The sequence below is a fragment of the Pezoporus occidentalis genome, unplaced genomic scaffold (assembly GCF_034315485.1).
Source record: "Pezoporus occidentalis ecotype Australia unplaced genomic scaffold, CSIRO_AGI_Poc_V1 ctg106, whole genome shotgun sequence".
NCBI lineage: Eukaryota > Metazoa > Chordata > Aves > Psittaciformes > Psittacidae > Pezoporus > Pezoporus occidentalis.
The window spans coordinates 1,681,875-1,703,608 of record NW_026912843.1 but is presented as its reverse complement, the minus strand read 5'-3'; the positions used below and the strand labels follow the sequence as shown (position 1 = coordinate 1,703,608).

Below are 21,734 nucleotides of genomic sequence, written 5' to 3'. Positions count from 1 at the left end.
AGTGCAAGGGCTGCTTTGCCGTGCCCATGCCACGCAGAACAGGATGTGTGAATTCCAGCAGATCTTATTTCAGCTCCGTATTTATACTGGTGCTCATCTGTTGCACCAAGATCATCTGAAATATGTCGTCCCTGTTAACAGGAGCTAAAAGGCTCATTCAGCTCACCAAGTAAAGCAAGCAAAATGCCTCCTGGCAGGAGCAACAGCTGTATGCTTGACCTTTACCCATTCCCTCCTTTCTCACTTCGCATTCAGGCCCAGGCTCAACGCATTCTTAGGGGGCATGTACTTGGAAAGAGAGGGCTATTTTTATTCACCGTGTGGTTTCTCAGCATTGTGGGTCTTTAGGAATATTTCCTTTCATGTCAACCCCTTTAAGCACTTCACAGAGCGTAGTCTCTCCTGGGAAGTCAGGAATGAAGTTTTATCATGACTTGGAATATAATGTGCAGAAGGCAGACAGCACTGTTGATGGATAAAGCAAATGCAGATTGTGCAGTCCTGCTAAAGCTATTAGCAGAATATTTTACATTTTCCGTGCACCCAAATTAAACCCCTTCACACAAGCAAAGTAACCCAAAACCATCTGGCACTAGAATTTGGGATTTCATAATGCTTTAATGCAAACCATGTGAGCAGGATGTCCAAAATGTGTGTGTCAGTGGCTTGAATTAATGCATGCAAACCGATGAACTTTGCAATAGTTCTGACCAGTTTTCATTATGTCCAGTCAGTGAATACCTTATCCCACTGCTGTTCAGCAGGGTAATGTCCATGCAGTTACCATTCCTTGCCTGGCACTTGTCACTTCACTGTTCCTGAACACAGAGGGATAACCAAGATGAGAGAGGAGGAGCCCCAGCTACGAAGCCAGACGAACGACTCCAGCATAAAGCTAAATAGCAACATGACTTTTTTCCATCTTGTTCTTGAACAACTGCAAGAATTAGTTACTACCGGTCATCAAAGACCTACGTGGCCTCCTGTATGACTAGATGCTTCATCCTTTGCCTAGCTGTTCTCTTGATGTGCTTTCCCACCCTACATTTCAGTTTAACAACCAATGGGAATAACTGTGTCAAAGGGAGCTCAGGGTTAGTTTGAATTCAGTGTCCCTCTCTCCCCTCAGGGCTGAATCACCACTGGGTGACCAGGCAAATACTGACTCTGTGTAATGCAGCCCAACTGACTCCTTATGTATGTAACAAGCGCAAACTCAATCTCTCCTGACCATGCCTCTATCAAAACGTGCTATGGGAAGTTTGCTACTTCATCTTCCCATACTCATGGGGTCCCAGGCAGTTACCTGCCCCATGTTCTTCCTTCTTCTCCATGCATTTTCTTTGAGGGCATTGCCAGAAGTCTCCTGCACTCCTCACACTGGGTCTTGGGGCCCTGGGGACACTAAACAGGCCTTGCTGGCCTTGACCAGCCTCACATGGTCCCTGCACGTGTGCCCAGGAGCTCCACTTGAGCCCAGCCCTGGCCCAAGCTAAGCTACAGGGGTACTGATGAGTACAGCTGGACCTGGCCGTGCACCCCATTGATCCTGGCCTCCAGACCGGCCTCCCAGCTTCACTTTGGATCTGCCTCTTACCTATGGACCTGACAGCAGTCAGTCCACAACACCCTCAGGAGACCTGGGCCTGTCTTGTGCAGTGAGCTGTTGGCCCTGTCCCATCCCTGGGAGCTTGTGGGGTGGTGTTGATGCTGGCGCTGGCACTCCGTGACAATGGGCACAGCCCTGTCAGACTGAAGTAGTTTGCAGATCCCCCCAGAGTTCAGAACATCCCAGATCTGGGGACAACATAACTGAAAATAGACTTGGGAGGAATCTTGAGTAATAATCATTTCAGCACTGGCTATCCCAGCAACCCTGCTGCAAACCAGAAGCACTTTATGCTGTGCATTAACCCATGCAATGCCCAGTTGCTTGGTACAGGGAATTCTCTGACTGCTTGGGCTGCTGGGGGATGACTGTTGTGCTCCTGACCTGTGCAGCACACTGTTCAACTCCATCTGGTGATGCTTTGAAAGACCATCCATCACCTTGAAAGTCCTTAATACTGGCCAGCTCTCGTTGGTCAGCACTTCGAGAGCCAAGCAACTGGAGAAGCTACTGTCACTGAGTGTTCGCTTCCAATTTACATTAGATTTTAGCAGCACAAGAAACAAACGAAGGCTAACTGCTGACCTGTTGGCATAGCTCATACTGTAGCCCCTCTCATTCATGCCCTTGTTGTCCCATGTTTTCCCAAGGGATATCTCCTGTGTGGCACAGGAGCTCCCAGCTTCCCCAGGTGTCACACAGGTTCTGCCTGTGCTACCAGCAGCCTCACTACTGAATGTAAGGCAGGGTACATGGGTTGCTGGTGTGTGCCACTGGCATACCAAAGGGAGGGGGTTATAGGTTAGTCCCATCCTCTCCTTGAGAACTGCTTCCTGTGCCCTCACCTTTGTCTTTTCCCCAGATATTTTTCTGTGGATGACCTGAGATGCTAAGCCCAGACTTAGGGGCACAGAGGACTTCCTCCCTGCTGCCCAAGTGTTACATGGTGCTTTCCTCTTCCCTTCCTGTGTGCTGAGCCTCTGTGCCTCTAGATGAACTTTATTACATCTCTCAGTCCTGGTGCTCTCACAGAAAAGATGGATCCTAACAAGATAGGATTGCTGCATCTGTAGTGAGAAGAAATGGAGAGATGCCAGCCTTCAGCTTGTGCTTCAAAATGAATACAATGTGCAGTAGGAAAGTGCTGTGCCTGAGCGTGAGAGACAGCTTTACCTGGGCAGGGTGGAGCAAGAGACCAGAGGACTCATCTGGCACCATAAAGCTCATCCAGGCCCAATTCCTTTCCACAGGCAGGGACCCCTTCCACTAGAGCAGCTTGCTCCAAGCCCCTGTGTCCAACCTGGCCTTGAACACTGCCAGGGATGGGGCAGCCACAGCTTCTCTGGGCACCCTGTGCCAGCGCCTCAGCACCCTCACAGGGAAGAGCTTCTGCCTAAGAGCTCATCTCAGTCTCCCCTCTGGCAGGTTAAAGCCATTCCCCTTGGCCTGTCCCTACAGGCCCTTGTCCAAAGCCCCTCTCCAGGTTTCCTGTAGCCCCTTTAGGCACTGGAGCTCCTCTATGGTCTCCCCTTAAGGAGCCTTCTCTTCTCCATCCTTGCCAACTTTCGCTTTTAATTCTCTCCCAGAGCACAAGCTATACTAGCAGTAGTAGTATACTGATATTTATGTACTATGTTAGGATACTATGCCGGTAGTACCTTACTACTAATACATTAACAGGAATGTTTACTGATAACGTAGCAGTTACTTTACTCTAAAATAGTTATCCACTCTGTTTTTCAAATGAAAACCCTCAAGTTTTTTTGTTATTTTCTTTTATAAAGCCGTGTTTCTGTACCCCAAAACAGCAGCCGGTTTCTGACCCCGTTGCCAGGGCAGCCTAATCCCTTTCGGAGCTTCCGTGCGCGTTCCCACCGCTGCGGATCTCCGCGTCGGCCGCAAGAGGGAGGACGTGACATGCCGTGCGCTGCAGGAGCCCCTTCGCTGGGGAACGGCCCGCTTTACGGGAAGGTTACCCGGGTTTACGTTCAGATCCTATTTTAAATCAGTTTCGTCAAAAATCGGTGCAAGAAGCTGGCTGACATTTGTAGTCAAGCATAAGAATAGCTCGTTTTGGGTTGCCATAAACACAGTCCGAATTGACGTAAACTAAACCAAGAGTCTTCACAGAAGTGTTTATACCGGTTTAACTGAGTTGGTTGAAGCCTCCATGGAAGATTAACCCGTGGGACTTCACTGTTTGGATGAACACTAAGCCTGAACTACACTAATTTAGCTTGGAATAGGACTGAGAAGGTCTGGTTTACCTTCAAAAGTAAACTCTGCATTGTATTTATCCTGAGCTTCACAGAAAGCCCCTCTTGAAGAAGATACCGCTCATCTGTGGTTGTTTCTGTTAGAATATTGTTGTTCATTCTGCTTCATCTGAACAACCTCAGCACTGGGGCATTCTGTGAAAGCAGCACCAGCACTGAAGACAAGGCAGAAGAGATGTTCCAGCACTTGGCTCCTTGAGAGCTTTGTATTTAATGCACAGTTTCGAGCAGATTTTCTGGTAGCTCTCCAGAAAACCAAATCACTCAGCATTTGTTTTCCTGATGGTGCTGAGGTGTTGCTGGTTGGTTTGCGTGCCAGGACAGAGGGGGAATCAGTGTTTGGAGTGATTCAGTTTTGAAAGGTCTGGGTCTGTACAATATCTTCCAAGTATTTTTTCCATCACTTGCTGCTCTCAGTGAAGATCGCCTTGTTCCTCCCTTCCACACACTTCCTTCTAGGCTTTGTAATCTACATTGCCCCAAGGAACTGCAGCTGTCGTGATGGTTCACAGATCAAAATTCAGCCTTTAATGTAGCTAAGGCTTGATCCATTAACTACTTTGAAGATTATGACCAAAGCCTAAAACTGGCATCTGAAATATGAAACTTCAGCATGAGTTAATGAGGCCCAGGGAAGCTGCACAGGAGGCAGCTATTGCATCCAATACGATGCGATTATAAAGAGACAAAAGCAACTAGCACTGCAGCAGAAGTAAGCAGCAGGACAAAGTAAAGCCTGAGACAGTCTGAAGCAAGATTAAGGATGAGTAATTTTACAAGTAAAAAGGGAAGTTTTGTCTGCAATATTAAGCAGACACAGAAGCTAGCGAAGTCTGAAGAGTGATGTGACCTTGCTCAGATTCACAAGAAGTCAGCAGTATTCATCGTGTTTAGGAGTTGCTCTTTGCAACGCAAAATACAGACAGAGGTTGCCCTGGAAGTGGAAGGATGGATAATGGCATTCCCAGAATGCAGAGGAGCCTCTCAATGGTAGGAGGGGATATTCTAGTGATGTAAGTGGTGATAATCCAATTTATGCACCATGGGTCATGTCAGCTGACAGTAAATGGAGAAAACTGAGAAGGGATGTAGCAGCAGCAACCATGTGTTCATATCTGTGAGCTTCTTTGGAGTAAAAGCAGAACTTTGGTACTTGGAACTACTGTTAAAAAAGAAAGTTGTACCTGCATGTTTCCAGCACAGCACTGGAGTGCCAGAGAAGGACCTACAGTTTACTGGGTATGAGCTGAAGGAGAAAATGAGCAGGAAGAAGTCACCCACAGTATCAATTAAGTGGGGTACGTTTCAACAGCAGCGTGAAGAGAGATGCTGAGATTAAGGATCGACCAGAAATAGCCCAGTAAGTTTCCACTGAATCAACGTTTTCTGATGGAAAACTGTCCTGGATGGAAAAGTTCCAGCAAGCTGAAATTGTTACGTTGAAAGTACTAGTAATCGCTTCTCCGTTCTATAAATACCGAGTGCTCATGATTGCTGGCTTTTCAAATTCATTATAATTCTGATTGTGCTGTGTGACTCATGGGAACAGACCAAATGACAGAATGATGAAACTGAGAGATTTAGGCATTAGAATTATTCCATCAGTGTATACTTCATGGGCTTCCATTACAAAAATAGGTTCAAATTTTGATTTCAGCTACTTACCACTACTTGTGCAATTCGAAGTCAAGTCACTACAACTTGGTTGTACTCTGCATATTTGCTATCTTCTGTTTTACACATCACCAGCTGAATGAGCATCTGAATATTAAAGGGGACAGCCTAAAAAGCAAAAGAATAAGTCAAATTTTGTATTATTATATATGGGTGATATTCATGAACAATCACAGTGAAAATGGTGATAGCCTTGTTCATGCAGCTAGTCCTAGGTTATCCTTCAGGCTGCCCTACAGAGGCAGGCAGGGTTCAAACCAGACTGGATCTGAGGCGGTAGGTCATCACCTAAGTGATAACGAGCAATCTTTTTCATGATAGGAGGACTGGACCTGAGGCCCAAAGAATTTCATTCTAGTTCTGTGTCCTCATTTGGATAACGCTATAGATGGGCTCAGTCATTGTAAATGAAATAATCCCAGCAGAGCTGGCTCACAGCAGGTTGTTAGTGCCAGAACCATTCCATCATACACAGACGCACTGTAACCTTCTGTTGAGGGGACAGCTCGCAGATGACTTCCAAGAAGTGAAACTGTGATTTAGAGTTCGATGGTAACTGCTTACTGGCAGTACTTTTGTTCTGACCAGGTATTTGTTTTGTCTGTTTGCTTTGTCTGGAGCTGTCTGCTTTGTCAGGCTCGAGTCCCTGCAGCTGAGAAGCAAGATGTGAAATGCAGCTCCATTTCCCATGTTTTTTCATAGTGACTTTTTTCCTGTCAGCTCTTTACACGGGCTGAGGTGTAGGTATAGAGGTCTGAATCTTTGTGCTTGCTTCCCTGGCCTCATCTCACAGTTTGTTACAGGTATACAGTACTTTGGGTCGTGGACTCTGCAGTTCAATACCACAACTATGACAATGTCCCTCAGAACAGCTCAGCCAGTTGTACCATGGCAATGGCTCATGTGTGATGCAGTTACACAGGCTCCAAACCCATCACTGAATAGAGAGTGCTCTATGTACATGTGCTGCTGCACTCACTGATGAATCACAGTGCTTCTCAGCTGCACAAGCCCAGATACAGTTTGTGGTTTATGGATTGCAAACACTTGGCTGCAGAAGCTTTCACATGTTCTTTATATCCTTGTAGCTGGAATTTTTTAGTCTAGAGCTGTGACATGTCAGCTCCAGCACTCCCATATTACCAGTGAATGCAGCACTGGAACTCTAGTATTAGTCTGCTTTTTCTGTTGTTTTTAAATGTTCTAAGAAAGACTTACCCTTTTTGATCCAGGATTTGAATACAGTAATCTCAAAGGGTGGCTTCAGATATTCAACCCTTCAGCTAACCCCTTTCCTTCACCTGACACTGCCATAACTGTTGCTAACTTTACATACAGCCACCAGCAGAGGTACTTGTTTGTGCTTTTCTGCTAGCTGCAGAAGAGGTTTTTCCTCATGCTCCTATGCCTTGGGAGATATTTGTTTCTAGCTACCTGCAGATATTTTGTAGGAGAATTTGCTGCAGGGCAGCAGGGAACTTGTTAATTCTTTCCAGGCCAGTTTGTAATCAAAAAGTGAACTAGAAACCTTGGATCAACGCAAGAATGTCAGTGTTTTGTTTAGGGGCTCCTGACAACCAAAATCACATTGCTAGCCTATGGCATCAAACAAGGCTCTTGGCATTCCAACTGTTCGGTGTAAGAATATGTGGGAAGTCACCGCTTGCTTTGAGTCGTGAGGACAGAGAGGAGGATTTAACCTCTCTGGTCCTCTTGTTGAGCTCAAGTCTGTAACTACGCCACTGGAAAAAAGGCAAGTTCATGCAGAATGCGTGTTTTAAGTCAGACAACGAATAGAGTCTCCAAAATGATCCAGCATGTGCTCAGGACAGCATGCAGTCCCCAGTCATTCAGTCATCAGCCTCTGCTGCATCCCAGATCTGAGGCGCTGGGACTGGGTTCATCAGATCACGCTCTTACTGTAGCAGACTGCCTTAAGGGATCAGTGTCCAGTCCAACTCCTCCAAGTCTGCATGTGCAATGCAGCTTTCCCCATGTGAGCTGGGACACTTGAACTAGTATTTGAAATCGCTACTGATGTGCATAGGAAAGAAAATATGGCAACAATGAGGAGATGATGCAAGACCGCAGGCTGGCTTGTTCCGTCTTCAACACAAAGCCTTGTTCAGACTTCCCAAGGGTGAAACACTTGAAGAGACTGTTCACCAGAGGAACATCTATAAAAATAATCGTGGAAGTAATTGGAGTGTTACTGGGTGGTGCTGGTGCATCAGCACAGCATCTTCAGTTGGACAAGAAAGTAGGAACATTTGTACTTCAACTGTATTAGAGCTTTGCAACTAGTAGAATCTATTATTAGCCGTACAGCCTCATTAAAGTCATCTGCACTTACACAGATATATGTTTCTCTGTCTCAGCAATGACTCTCTTAAAAGATTCCAAGTTTATCCCTGTTGGATCCTTGTGACTGGAAGGTCTTTTTTCAGTTACTGTTTCTGATATCTAATGCTTATTCTGCACATTGAAAACACCCAGTCACTGGTAAGCACTTTACCATAGGTGGGCTTCAAACCTTTACGAAACAACAAAGAATAACTCAAAGATGTTACCCCCAGTTCTATGCAAACGCAAGTAGGCCAGTGTCCCCAAATGCATAATTCATCTGTTAAAGACATTTGATTGCTTTATTACAGCTAACAGGCAGGGTGGGAATGAAGCTGAAGAGAGCATTGCTGTCACTGCATGTACGCCCCGCAACCCGTTTCAGAGCGGCTCCTCTTTCCTTGGGGTAGCCCATGAGTCACAGCTGGCTGCGCAGTGTTCTCACGCCCCATGTGCTGTGTTTGTGGGCTCACGTCACTCATCCTGCTTCCTTAGGGAAAGTACATTCAGCAGAGCTGCCATCATGCGCCCAGAGTCACTCGGTGGTGGTTTGGAAGGGCACAGCTGAGCTAAGCAGGATGGGCTTCTTTCCTTGGTGTTCTGGCCTCACCACAGGCAATTGTCTCCTCCTTTCAGTGTTCTTCATTGTACTGCTTTGTCACAGTGATGCACACAGAGAATGAGTCTTCAACGTAAAAGCTTCAGAAGCTGGATATCTGGGGCTCTGAGTCTGGCCACTGTTCAGGCTTCACAGCCAGGGAACTGGAAGCTCTCTCAAGACCAGATAGAAAACCAAAGACTCAGCCAAAAATGATTCCCACTGAAATTCTAAGGCTAAACCAGTGCAACTTTACAAGTCAGACAGCTTGATTTTATCTCCTTCTGTGCAGCACTGCCCTACACTTGGTCACTGTTCAGGATGTCCTACATGACTATTAGGAATAAGGGGGGCAGCAGATGTGATTTGGAGAATGGAGACTGCAGCTTCAGGGAGCCTGCTGTTCCAGGGAATCTGTTTCTGATATTCCTGGCTCTCTGTGCTTTCAGCATGGGTGAAGGACATAAACCCCATTAGACCAACACCCCCCCCCCCCCCAGACTAACACCAAGACACCAGTTTCACATGAGACTGTAAAACTGAGCAGCACAAAACCTCTCTGAACCTTATTCCTCTGAGGACTGTACTGTGTACTGTGCCGTTCCACATTCCCAGCAGGAAGAAGGGAATGGCTGTGACACACTGTGCCAGACTGCTTCCAGCTGGTGGAGATCCTGCCTTTATGTACCATACAGGGAAAAGAATCCAAGTTCCTTGGCCAGCTTGTGCAGACTGGCTCAAGTCTGCACTGCATAGCCCTGGGCCCTGTGTGGCTGTCTCGAGATCACTGTGATTGCTCTTTCATTTCTTTTCTCAGCTGGAAATGCATGAAATAATAGTGGGCTGTGTTTGCAGCCTGCCACAGTTGTATCTCTATGGGCTGACACCAAAAGTACAGATCGCCTGCCTTTGGGCATCTGAAGATACAAGAACTACTAGAGCAGCATTAGAAGAAGCTGGGTACAGTTCATGTCCATCTCTCAAGGCTGAACATGTCCCCTGGTTTCCTTTCAATGCTAGAAGGAAACCCAGTAGTAAATTAACTTGACTGGGGCTCTAGGATGAAACAGCAGTTGAGCACAGTGAATTTGTACATCCACATCACTGAATCCTCAGTGGAGTTCAATGAGGTAGGAATGATCTGAGCATTTGTACTCAAACTGTTCCCTCGAAGCTTTTCAGCATCTCCCTCCATATAGGAACCCCTGCCTTCTGGAAAGAGTTCAAAGGTGACTGAGGCAATGCAGGGCTGGAAGCAGTTTCATTCTTTAGCTGCCTGTGTCCTAAGGCACTTCTTAGCCAGCTACAGAATTCCCATTGGCAAGGGGAGCAAAGGGGCTCAAAAGCTATCAATAAATTAAAACTATTCGAATACCTACCTCTTGATTTTGGGAAGAGCTGCACAAAAGGAACAGCTCCGATAAAGAAAAGATTTGATATTTATCCATAAGTTAAAGCTTTATACACAACCTTAGCAAACTCAGGCAGTAGTTTAAAAACACGGTGTTGGTAGTCAGTTTAACACCCTTGCTTCTATTGTTTCTAGCTTTAATAAGTACATTCCTCTTGGGTCAGAGCTCTCCATGCTTAGTTCTAGATCAAAAGCCAACTTTCATGTCGGAAAGACCAAGTGAAATGAGTTTTCAGCTGCAAATTATTCAAAAGTGGGAGCAGGAAGGAAACAGACTTTAACGCTGTGATAAAAGTGTTGCCCTCTGGTTACTGAAAGTTCCTAATGGACTTCAGCCATCTCTCCAGGAGTGTGTTCAGACTCAGGAGGACCAGCTCCCTGGGACTGGATGTGGCTGGACTGGTTCAGGGTGCTTTGGAGGCATTTTCTCAGCGATTCTCCTAGCGTTACTGGGGCTGGTGCCACAAAGCACAGGCAATCAGGTTTCACACAGTCAGCCCTCCTGCACAGAGAAGAATGTGGAGACACAAACCAAGTAGCTCCTTCCTCAAGATGGTGCAAAAGCTCTCCCATCTGAGTGTCTCTACAGCTGTGAAGAAGAAGGTCTGGGAGGAAGATGAATGATCCCTAAACCAAACTGATTGAGCATGTAAAAACTGCATTTCTAAAGGTCACGTTGCTCTCACGCTAGCTTGGCTCTGGCTGTGCATTTCCCTTTGCAAGGTAAACCTCAGCTGTTGCTGTTATTTGCTCTTTGCATATGCCATAAAATAGACAGGACATGAAACACGGAAGCTCCAGAGATGCAGGAACACATCTAAGTTAAAGAGTTTTCTGATTTAATACTGAACTGAAGTTAAAATTTCACTTCTGGCTTGGTAGTTGCCTTCAGTACCTTGCAGAGCCTCTTTCGCCACTGAGTTACCTTGAGTCCCTTCTGGATACTTGGCTAAAGACAGAACTCCTGCAAAGTGTAAGAGATGCTGGGCCTGAGTCAGGAGCATGCCTTTGGCCTTATGAGGCAGACTGGCTGAAGAGCAGACAAATATGCAAAGCAGACCGGCATGTCTTATCATACATGCAAGAGCCCAATTACCTTTATATAAAAAGCCTGAGGGGTAGGTGTTATGTGGAATTTAGACCCGGTGTGAAATAGCCAAAACCGTTTAGGCAATATAATGAGTCATGGGTAATGACTTTGAAAAAGACCTCATGTAACCACATATGAAGGGCAGATTCAATCTTCAATGCTCCAGGTAGCTGTGCCTTTAAAGGAGCTGACATTCACTTCACCTCCCTGGTATGCAGTGTCGGATAACCACAGCTCTGCTGAACAATAGATAGAAAGCTGACAGGCTTTCAGAGGAGGGAGCTTGGTTTACATTAGGCATTTTCCATCAGGTCTTTTGAAAAGGTACACCCAGGTCTGAGAAAGAGAGCAATAATAACTGCACTTTGTAATGTGTACAGTAAACAGATGGGAGGGCAGGTGACAGGCTCTGCTAAAGTGCATTTCTAATCTTAAAAGTGACTTTAGAAGTGACAGTGTGGGAGGACTGCTTCAATCTGCCTGTCTTTTGTTCGTTCCTTAAACAAGCTTTTTCTTGAGCTGCCAAGTCTGCCTGTTCCCCAGGGAGACTGAAGTCAAGCAGGGTTCCTCCTGACTCATGCTTCATAGACAGCAGTTGAAGATGTGTAAGTGAAACTCACTTAACCCTACCCGGGATGGAAACTCTCAGCTGGGTGGTGCTTTCCATATGGCTGAACACTCAGCAGCTGTGTCCTGTGTACCCTTCATCTACATGAAGAACCTCAGGAATGGTCTGAGGTGACTGCACTGAAATCCTGTGGAGAGGTTCAAAGTGTCGCATTAGACCAGGAGCATGTCTTACAATTACTGTCACTGGTAGAAATACCAAGCTATCACTAGCATGAAATAATCTGAACATGAGAAATGAGCAGAGGAAAGCTCACTCTGACTAGTATTGCTTTCATTGTTTTCCAGGATTTTCAACTTCCTGTATGGTAAATAGCAAGGAATGACCAAAACCAGTTCAGGCTGTTGCTCATCTGACCTCAAAAGCTGCAGAGGGTTCCTTTTCTCACCTGTACCCTGCTCTTGCAGCAGTCGTACAACTTAACCTGTCCCACAGTTTTTAATCACCAAAAGGCTTCACTTCCCCCCTTCTGGTGTCTGTAAGGAAAGTCCTGGCCAACACACAGAGCCTCAGGAAAGTCACACGAGAAAAATAAAGGCTCTGTGGCTTTGGATCAGATTCTCTGTGATGAATCAAATGGATCTGTGCAAGGAGCCCCATGCTAGGGTATTGGTGGTGGCCCTGACTGTCCTGTTGTGCAAATGAGGGTCTGTCTATGGTTGTATAGTTAGTGATATATGTAATATATGATTCCAATACATATATATAAAAAACAAGTAACATATGAATCCAAAAAATAAAGTTCTTATTGTTACTAAGTAGCTGAATGATTAGATCTGAACTCTAACTGCTGTTTGAATTTGGGCTGGAGTCTCCATAATCTCAAGTTCTTTCCAGGGACAGAAGCTAGACTGATTAATAGGACTCATAGTCTGCTGAGTTTCACTTTATAATACCTTTGCAAACTGTTTGGTTTGCAAATAACATAGGACGTATATATATATATACACACATACACACATATATCTATAGAAATATGTATCTAATGAAAAATAAAAAGCTAATTTTATTGACTTGATTTGTGTTAGTTTTCATTCTTCCTAAAATTAGGACACTTCCTCCAAACTCCCTCACAAAGCAAACTTTCTCAAGAAGCCTTTTTAGCCTCCTGTACAAACCAGAGGGAGTCCCATCAGCAGTCAGTCTCCACTAGCAGACTCAAGCAGTTGCTCCCAGCTGATAAGAGGAGAATGGAGGCCAGGGACTCCTCCCACCCCACCACATAAAACGAGGCACTGCACATCAAGGACCCAGTTTCAACCACCAAGCAGTCCTTATCAGCACCAAGGAGTGTCTTTGTTCTCATCCTGGCTCCTGACCTGGACCATGAAAGTAAATATGCTTTATGGTTGCTTTTCCTGTGTATATCTATTGCATAGGACAAGCAAGAATGGACAGCAATGAAAGTGTAAAGACTCTTTTCCAGCAAATCAGTTGAACCCCTGGCCTGACCTAAGTATGTATGCCACTCCTTCATTGTCTTTAATGAAACTTCTGCTTACTTAAAAGGACCTATTCTGGTAATACTTTACATCTGCCATACATACACAGCAAGTACACAGTTCTCAAATCATCTATGTATCTTTACTGCTGCTCCATGCAGTTGGGCTAGTATGTTGTCCATGTTGATAGTATAACATCTGATAGTATATTATTTGATTATGTTATTAATGGCATCACAGAGAATTCATCCATGGTTACATGATGGTGGAGGTCTGAGACTGTAACCCAGAATTCTCTTCCACAATCCTTATTGTAACTAACTTGGTTGTAACTGTTGACTTGGAGGACTCTGGCATCCTCTCCCTGGCTGTGCCTCTACGGAGATGCTGAATTGCGGTAGTTTCATAGAATCATAGAATCACAGAATAGTTAGGGTTGGAAAGGACCTCAAGATCACCCAGTTCCAACCCCCCTGCCATGGGCAGGGACACCTCACACTAAACCATGGCACCCAAGGCCTCATGCAACCTGGTCTTGAACACTGCCAGGGATGGAGCATTCACAACCTCCCTGGGCAACCCATTCCAGTGCCTCACCATCCCAACAGGAAAGAACTTCTTCCTTATATCCAATCTAAACTTCCCCTGTTTAAGTAACTGTTCCCCGTTACCCCTTGTCCTATCACTACAGTCCCTAATGAAGAGTCCCTCCCCAGCATCCCTATAGGCCCCCTTCAGATACTGGAAGGCTGCTATGAGGTCTCCACGCAGCCTTCTCTTCTCCAGGCTGATCTTTCAATGATCAACTTCCTCAGCCTGTCTTCATACAGGAGGTGCTCCAGTCCCTGATCATCCTCGTGGGCTCCTCTGGACTTGTTCCAACAGTTCCGTGTCCTTTTTATGTTGAGGACACCAGATCCTGAAGCCCAACAATACTGCTGCACTCACAAATGAACTTGTGACACCCTGGCTCACACAGAAGTATCAGAATCATCAGAATTATTCTGTCATCAGTTTCATGAGGTAAACAAAATGGAAGAGTTCTTTTTCTCCAAAATTATACTACTTCATCATTGTCTTGGGCTGTAATTTTACAGCCAGCCCTGTCCCAGCTGTACAAAACCTCTAGTTTGCTATTTAGTAATGAGGTGTGACTGCTCTTTGCTAAGAGAGAGAGAAGCTGGTGATACTTCTACATGAGGTAATAGTCATATGGGAGTTCACTCCCCTGCTCAGACTTGGTTCCTGCTTTTCAGTGTCTCCATCTATAAAGCAGTATATATTACAGGGAGATTTCCAGGCCGTTGAGAGCCCGTGTAAGAAAAGCAAACAAATGTTAACTTATTCCATCATCCCAGAATATCAAAGTGGCCGGAAGAGTCATTTCTCTAAGAAATCCAGGATTCTGCTAATGTTATTTTGCTTTTGATTTTGTTGAGTATTAACCCACAAGAATGAGGGCATAAGGCATATTTCAGTCAATAGGTAGAATTCAGTTAAGTCTATCAGAAGATAAGAGTGATGTAAAAAGAGAGCACATAGGCAGACTAATTTGATTCTGGAACAAAATAATCTTTAAGGACTGTAATAAATTGTATCATCTAAAAATTAATTCATTTGGAATCAGAGATTTGATTATTTTAGTAGTGATATATTTAGAATGTATTAGATGTATTAATAATAAGGATTCTTATTTGCTACAGACATCCAGGCGTCTGCTTGCCTGTCCTGCCCAAGTCTGTATACCTGCACTTGCCTCCTTCAGGCTTGGGTTTCTGATCTGAATAAGCCACCATAAAATCATCCCTGAAAACAGTGTGAAAGAAACCAAGTGAAAACACTGTAAGGACATTCAAGCAGCAAGGCCAAGTCAATAACAGAATGGTATTTGTAGGGAACTGAGCTCCTTGAAAATATTCTTTACATATATAATGTCTTTTCATCAACACCAAACCTGTTACAGCTAATTTGGGTAATTTCCTTGCACGTGAACAATGAGGACAAAGGAAGTGTAAAGTGTATGTTATAAATGAATGTTGCGTCTATTGATAGGTCCAGATCACGATACATAAGAAATAGGGGTATACCTATTTCCCTATATGAAGGAAACACTCATGGAAGAAGATATGTAGACTTTTTGGCTCATGGCATGAACGATGGACACATTGCTACTTATGATTTGGAACTGCATCTGAAAGATGTGTCAATGAAAACCATGAGCACCCCAGCTCCGAGATGTGAATCTGGTTAACAGTTGACAGACATGTAATTTCTCACTCCCAGTGAAAGAAGAGCGAGAGCAGATCACATCCTTCTCAGGCTAAGGCAAACCCCTCACATTGAAGGAATTAATGTAAAATGGTTTGGCTCTGCTCATCCTGGCACACTGTGCTCAAAGAGAGAGACAAGGCTTGAGAAAGTAACTCTAAGAAATGAGAGTTCACTTCTTTCCATAGAGACCCCAAGTTTACGTACTGCAAGTTAGGCTGCATGGATATGCTCGTCCCCTCTCAAAATCATAATTAAGGTTGATGGACCGAATAAAACCTTTGGATTTGAACTTAAATTATCTATGCCTTCCACAATTCTCTTCACATCATTGGTTTGAAAACCTGCCTTCTCCACAATACAGATTCCCAGATTAACAGTTTTTACCATGTCCAAAGAAAGAAAGAACAAGCCAGTGAAGTAAAGAGCAATGTGCTTGAAAGCAACATGCCAGGGTAGGTAGGTAGCAATCTTTCTTTAGAGATTACTTGTAAAGAAGCTGTTCATTAGCGGCAGCTACACAGCACACAGCTTAGGGTTTGGGTAAAATACACTTGCATGTGAGAATAAGCCAGAAGAATTCATGTTTACCCTAATGCACAGGACTTACTGTCTGCTTTACAAATATTTACATGCTAAGAGCTTAAGGCTTCTTGTGTGTCCTGCTCTCATGGACTCGCTTCTCTACATTTCTTGGTGACAGAAATGCACAAGTCAATGAATCATGACCATTCGTGGTAACTCAGTCCTTACTGGTAAGTCATCTGAGCAGCACTCTATTTTCCTTTTATATCTTATAACTAAGGCTGCCATGTAGGCTTCCTAGAATATCTGGCTGCATTTCCTGCCCAGCATTGAAAATGCACTGCCATGTACATTCAAAGCTGTATATAAACACATGCCACACTTAAAATCACTTTTGGCAAGGTAACTGATTAAACAGGATGTAATGTATATCCCCAAATCGTACTCTGGGCCTCAATACTATAAGGGCTTGTATTGTGGCCATCCCTGCTTTCCCACAGAGGCTTCTTCCCAGGCAGGAAGAGCCCTGCTGATAGAGCCCGCGGTGGTGTCAACACGTGTTCTGTCCTGGTGGTCACGCCTGCTTTACGATGCTCATTACACCTTGGGTTGTGCTCACCTGAGGTTCCTTGGTGGTAGATAGTCCATACCTGCTTCCAGCTCTGCAGAGACCAGCCCACTCTCAGCATTCCCTGGACTTTCTGCCTTGAGTGCCTTCTCCAAGCCCTGTGGACCAAGTAGAGAGCTTTCTGAGACAGGCTTAATACTTCTGAGCTCTCTGGTAGCTGCTGTGTCAGCTCACGTTCTCTGGTATGATCTGTGTGTCCTGAATGCTAGGAAACAGAAAAACCCAAAGAGCAGGTCAGAACCTCACAAATCAACATTAGTGTTTTTAAGAGGAGGAAGTCAGTGGGTAAATTGCCAATGGGACATTGTGAGAATCCTTGGCTCCCCATCAAGCCATGGTCTGAAGCACTTTCAAGTAGGTGTATAAGGCTGCTCGCCAGCAGCAGGAAGGGAAAGCTAAAGAGCTGGGTCATTTCAGGGAAAATCTTGAGGAGAGCAACTGGAAAAGTTGCATCACTGTGGGAGACCAGTGAGCTTTCCACTATAGCCCTGCTTGAAATGACAAGACATTGAGGCCTCAGAGTGGTAACAACCACATGGTTCCTAAACCATGATATTCAGTGTTGGAGGTCAATAATATCAGTTCTCTTCTGTTTCCTTTTAAGAGTTTTCTAAATGGGGCAACGAGGATGAAGAGTGAACCACCATGAACGAGGAGGCTCAAGGAGAACCAAGAACTGTGGTACAGATGCGCTAAAAAGAGCAACTGAAAAAGCAGGGGACAAGAATACAGCAGGAGACGACACAGATACACTTCTACAATGTCCTCCCAGCCCATGCCACAGCAACGCAGTGAAGGCAGAGCATTTGTGCCTGTGTGTGAGGTGGCATCACTTATAGTTGAGCAAATATGACTACTGAATAGCACCTATGCCAAGGAGACATGCTTACATTGCAGGATTTCCCCAAACCAGCTTTCAATATGCCAGGAATAAAAAAGGAGAGGTGGAGCTTTCTTTATGCAGTGGAGAAGAGTGACCGATAACATCACTCTGTTCAAGATCACAGCTTTACAGTTCTTTTACTCTGTGTTTGGTACTTGCACAAAGACAGAGAAGATGCCTTGTAAAAGATTAATTTTCAAGCAATTTCAGTGTTACACACAATCTAGCTATGCAGTGTATTGGCAGATCAGTGTTCTTGTTCTTTCCACGAGGAGTTTTGCTGTTGCAGTATCCTTTGGTCCATGGTAAGACCAGTGTTTTCCCTGATTTTCTTGTTTTTTTTTACCTTGAAATGTTTCTCTTGATTTTTTTCTTGATTTCAGCCTTCCAATAGCTAAAGGGGCTACAAGAAACCTGGAGAGGGACTTTTTACAAGACAAGGGCCTGTAGGGACAGGCCAAGGGGAATGGCTTGAACCTGCCAGAGGGGAGACTGAGATGAGCTCTTAGGCAGAAGCTCTTCCCTGGGAGGGTGCTGAGGCGCTGGCACAGGGTGCCCAGAGAAGCTGTGGCTGCCCCATCCCTGGCAGTGTTCAAGGCCAGGTTGGACACAGGGGCTTGGAGCAAGCTGCTCCAGTGGAAGGGGTCCCTGCCCGTGGCAGGGGTTGGAGCTGGAGGAGCTTTAAGGGCCCTTCCAACACAAACCAGGCTGGGATTCTGGGATTCTATGAATTGCACTCTTTCTTGGGAAGGGCTAAGCCTGCCAAAACTTCAATCAATAACCAGGTGATGTGCGAGGGCAGGAGTCGTGCATTTACCACTGGGGTAAATGAACTTTATTCCCTGGAGGCTGCAGGAGGAGCTGTGGTTTAGTGAGCTGCACGTGGGATGGGCAGTCTGAACACTCCATTCTAATCTGGGCTCTGCTGCTGACTCATCATGTCACCTTTGGGAAATAACTGCCTCCATGCTCTTGTTTTTTTCTCCTGTGAAGCGGTCCCACTGCACTGTAGACACTGGATACCATAGTTACAGATCCTAGAATAGTTAGGATGAATAATTTCTCAATCAGAAGCACTGGCAATCCTTCATTTTGTTCTCTGCTACAGGAAGAAAGGGACAGAAGTGATAGAAAATGAAACAGATGTTCACACTTCTTTTGGTAATTCAGCTCCTTACTATCAGAGACCAAATGTATTCCAGCTGCATGCTGTGAAAGAGCAAGGTAACAACCTGACACCTTCCTACCAAAGGCTGGGTGGAAGATGGGATAGCCCACATGAATCCTGGACAGAACTGGTTTCTGCAGTTCTGTGTGTATCAAGCGAGCCATCATAACTTGGAAAGTCTGACCTGTGAGATCACTGTCAGCAGTGACCTGCTGCCAAGCAGCCTATTCTGATTTACTGCACTAAAGTCAACCTTGCTGACAGAAGCCTTTTCTAAAGGCAATCTGGTTTGTGCATGCCTGTCCTGTTACTAGCTTACTGGAGAATGAAACATCCCTGTTCATTCTCTGTAAATCTCTGCTCTTGCTTTTGGCAGTCTGGTCACACAAATCTGTTGTAGGACAGACTTATTTGCATTGCTGATTTCTATTTGCTTACCCCTAACCTTTCCCAGCTATTCCTTACATTCTGATGAACTCTTCTTGCCTCCTTTCCCAAGCCCTGCCATGAGATAAATGGAGGATTCAGACGATGTGTCTGTGGCCAGTGCCAAGGTTTGTGCTCTTGCTCTCGGCAGCATGCTGATCATGGCTGCAATTCCTGGCTCGCAGGGACTCAGGATCCAGTTACATTTGCTGGCGTCAAGCAGGCTCTGCAGACCACTGTGAAATACTGCATCTAAAAATAAAAGAGTGAAAAAGGACGCAACCAAAGGGAGCTGGATATTAAAATTCCAGGGAAACTGTATAAAAGTTTGGAAGAGGCACATAAACAGCCTGAGGGAAAACACTGACACACTGGGGGAGTTTGAACTGAGCCGATGGGTTTGCCTTTTTTAGCTCTGTCCCCCATGTGACACTCGAGTCCAGCCTGTGGGTCCAGGTATTTCTGCTAACACAAAGAATGCATTTGGAGCCTGTGGAAAGGGGAATCGCTGGGACTGGCTCAGCTCCTGCCTGTGCTCTCCCCAGGAACTGTTAACCCCAGTGCACTTGGTTTCTGCTCCCAGACGGGTCTGCCTCAAGCCTTTGGATTTCTCCTTCGGATCAAGACCACTCCTGATGGTGCCAGTGGGCGAGCTGGGTGTGGGAAGGGGTGTCAGGCTCTGGTGAGTCTCAGGGGATGGATGGATGGATGGATGGATGGATGGATGGATGGATGGATGGATGGACGGAGGGAGGGAGGGAATATGATTTTCACAGCTTTTGCAGTGCTTTTAATTGTACAGTGACATGGGGAGAATTAGTGAACCTGTGAACCCAGGCTAAAGGGTCAGGATTAAACACGTGATGGACCTGCTACACAAGGTTAAATTAAGGAATCTGAGAGCAGATAGAAGAGCCCAAGTGCTATTTCTAAGGGGCATTTTGTGAATCTCATATAAAGAATTTGGTGGGAATCTCATCATTTTTGGATGAAAAAATCTAATAATCTTTGTCTTTTTCTATTTAAATATTAAACCAGCACAAGAATGAAATTGTACCAAGTACAAGCTGCATTTTTAAGTGCACCATTTGTTGTGACTGTCCTTTCCTGACCAGCACGGTTGCACTTCAGGGTTTCAGGCTGCCTGTGTTTGAACTGTTTGTAAAAAGTCTTTCTAGATGTAACTGAGGCCTATTTGCAGAAGGCTTTATTCCTGCCTTCTTTTTGATGCTTTGAAATTAAATCCACGATGACCATGAAACTGAGGTTTAAAAGTAGACGTGTGTTTGCATAACAATGTATTATACATACACAAAACTGGAGCTCCATGGCTACCCATAATTGCAGTGATAGTGTATCTGCAGTGGTAGCTCCTTGGAAGTTTGCATATAGGTCAGAAGTTTCCAAGTGATGACTGAGATTATATGTATTCTGGATTGCATTTTCCACGTGTGCCACAGTTCAGTCATGGGACTCATGGGCATTCGTGAGAGCAGCGAAGTTCTGCTCCTCCAAACTAACCTGACAGTTCAGCTCTGAGTACCTGAACCAGCCCTGCTCTGTGTTGCTCACATATTGCAGTGTCTCAGCCTACCTCTTACTTCAGCTTCTTAACTCATTGCTGCAATGGAGTCTCTTGCACTGGATGAAGCAATAGGACTCAGCACCTTACTTCCTTGGCCTTGTGTATGATGCAATTTTGAGATTTGCTTTGGTCCTTGATCCTAAGTGCAGTAGCTCACACTGTGCTTTCTAAAGAAGCCTAGAAACCATCTCTTGTGAGTATTAGGTGGGTGTTTAAAACTGCATGGGTATCTTTGTTTGGATTCCTTCTAATACGTGAAGACTAAACCTCCTTTGCCTCAGCTGTGTGACCTTGAAAGTACTTCACATGCCACATTTTATGCAAGTGAACAGTTTTGTACCAGTATAGCTGAAATGTTATAATCACATGGAACAATTTGAAAAACACAATCCAAGTATTTTAAAAATGATGCTGCTAATTTACAGTTCTTCCTTTCCCTCATTAACTTTGTAGAAGAAATTTGGACCTATATGTTTTAAATCACAGCAGAGAAAAAGCTAATGGAGCCATCAAGTGAGTGTTTGAAGCTGTTTCACTGTGTCTCAGGCTGCATGTCTTCTAAAGAAAAAACACCTAAAAATAAATATGCAAAATGCCTGTTACTTATGTATATGAATATATGAACATGGCAGATGGTAGTTTTGCAGCACTTCAGGTTTGCCACTTACCAGCTGGTGAAGTGCACTGTACAGTGAGAGCCTCTGAGGTACAAAGGACCTGAAGGCATTGCTCTGTGATCCTACACCACCCACAGTGGGTGAGCTGATGGAGCAGAACTCGAGGCACAGTTGTGTGAGGACTCAGAGCCGTTATGAAATAGCCAGAAGGCTGGGGCAGGATCTGAACCCACTGAGCCAGGCGCTGTATCCATGACAGAGGTTCACCTCCTTGCTGTCAGGCCTGCTGGGCTCCTCTGTGGCCTCATCTAACTGTTGTTCAGCTATAGAACAAATCCTCTGAAGCCTCTGAGTAATGAAGGTGAGCGAATAGGTTGAATTTGTCTTTACAATAGAAAACTGTCAAACTCACCCCCCCCAAAGAGCTAGGTTTTACATTTTTTTTTCCCAGATAGTCTGAGATTTAGTACATTTCACCTATTTATTTGGAATTCTTTTGAAGGAAATATCAGTCATTCATATCCTCTGATAGAAAAAACACAACCAAGCTTTTTGAGGACTGT

General features: G+C 44.9%; 1 protein-coding gene and 1 long non-coding RNA gene across 2 annotated transcripts in view; one reads left to right on the top strand and one right to left on the bottom strand.

The window, feature by feature from the left end:
- Positions 1–3,632: 3,632 nt before the first annotated feature.
- LOC134164730 (uncharacterized) overlaps positions 3,633–21,734 on the bottom strand; it is a 44,989-nt gene continuing 26,887 nt past the window's right edge. The window contains exon 3 of the long non-coding RNA XR_009965228.1: positions 3,633–5,667. This is a non-coding gene — a long non-coding RNA (uncharacterized LOC134164730). The remainder of the gene's footprint in view (positions 5,668–21,734) is intronic.
- Positions 19,516–21,734, top strand: part of RAF1 (Raf-1 proto-oncogene, serine/threonine kinase) — a 77,987-nt gene continuing 75,768 nt past the window's right edge. Inside the window, exon 1 of the mRNA XM_062620585.1 lies at positions 19,516–19,651. The gene's annotated coding sequence lies outside the window, so the exon portion shown is untranslated. The remainder of the gene's footprint in view (positions 19,652–21,734) is intronic.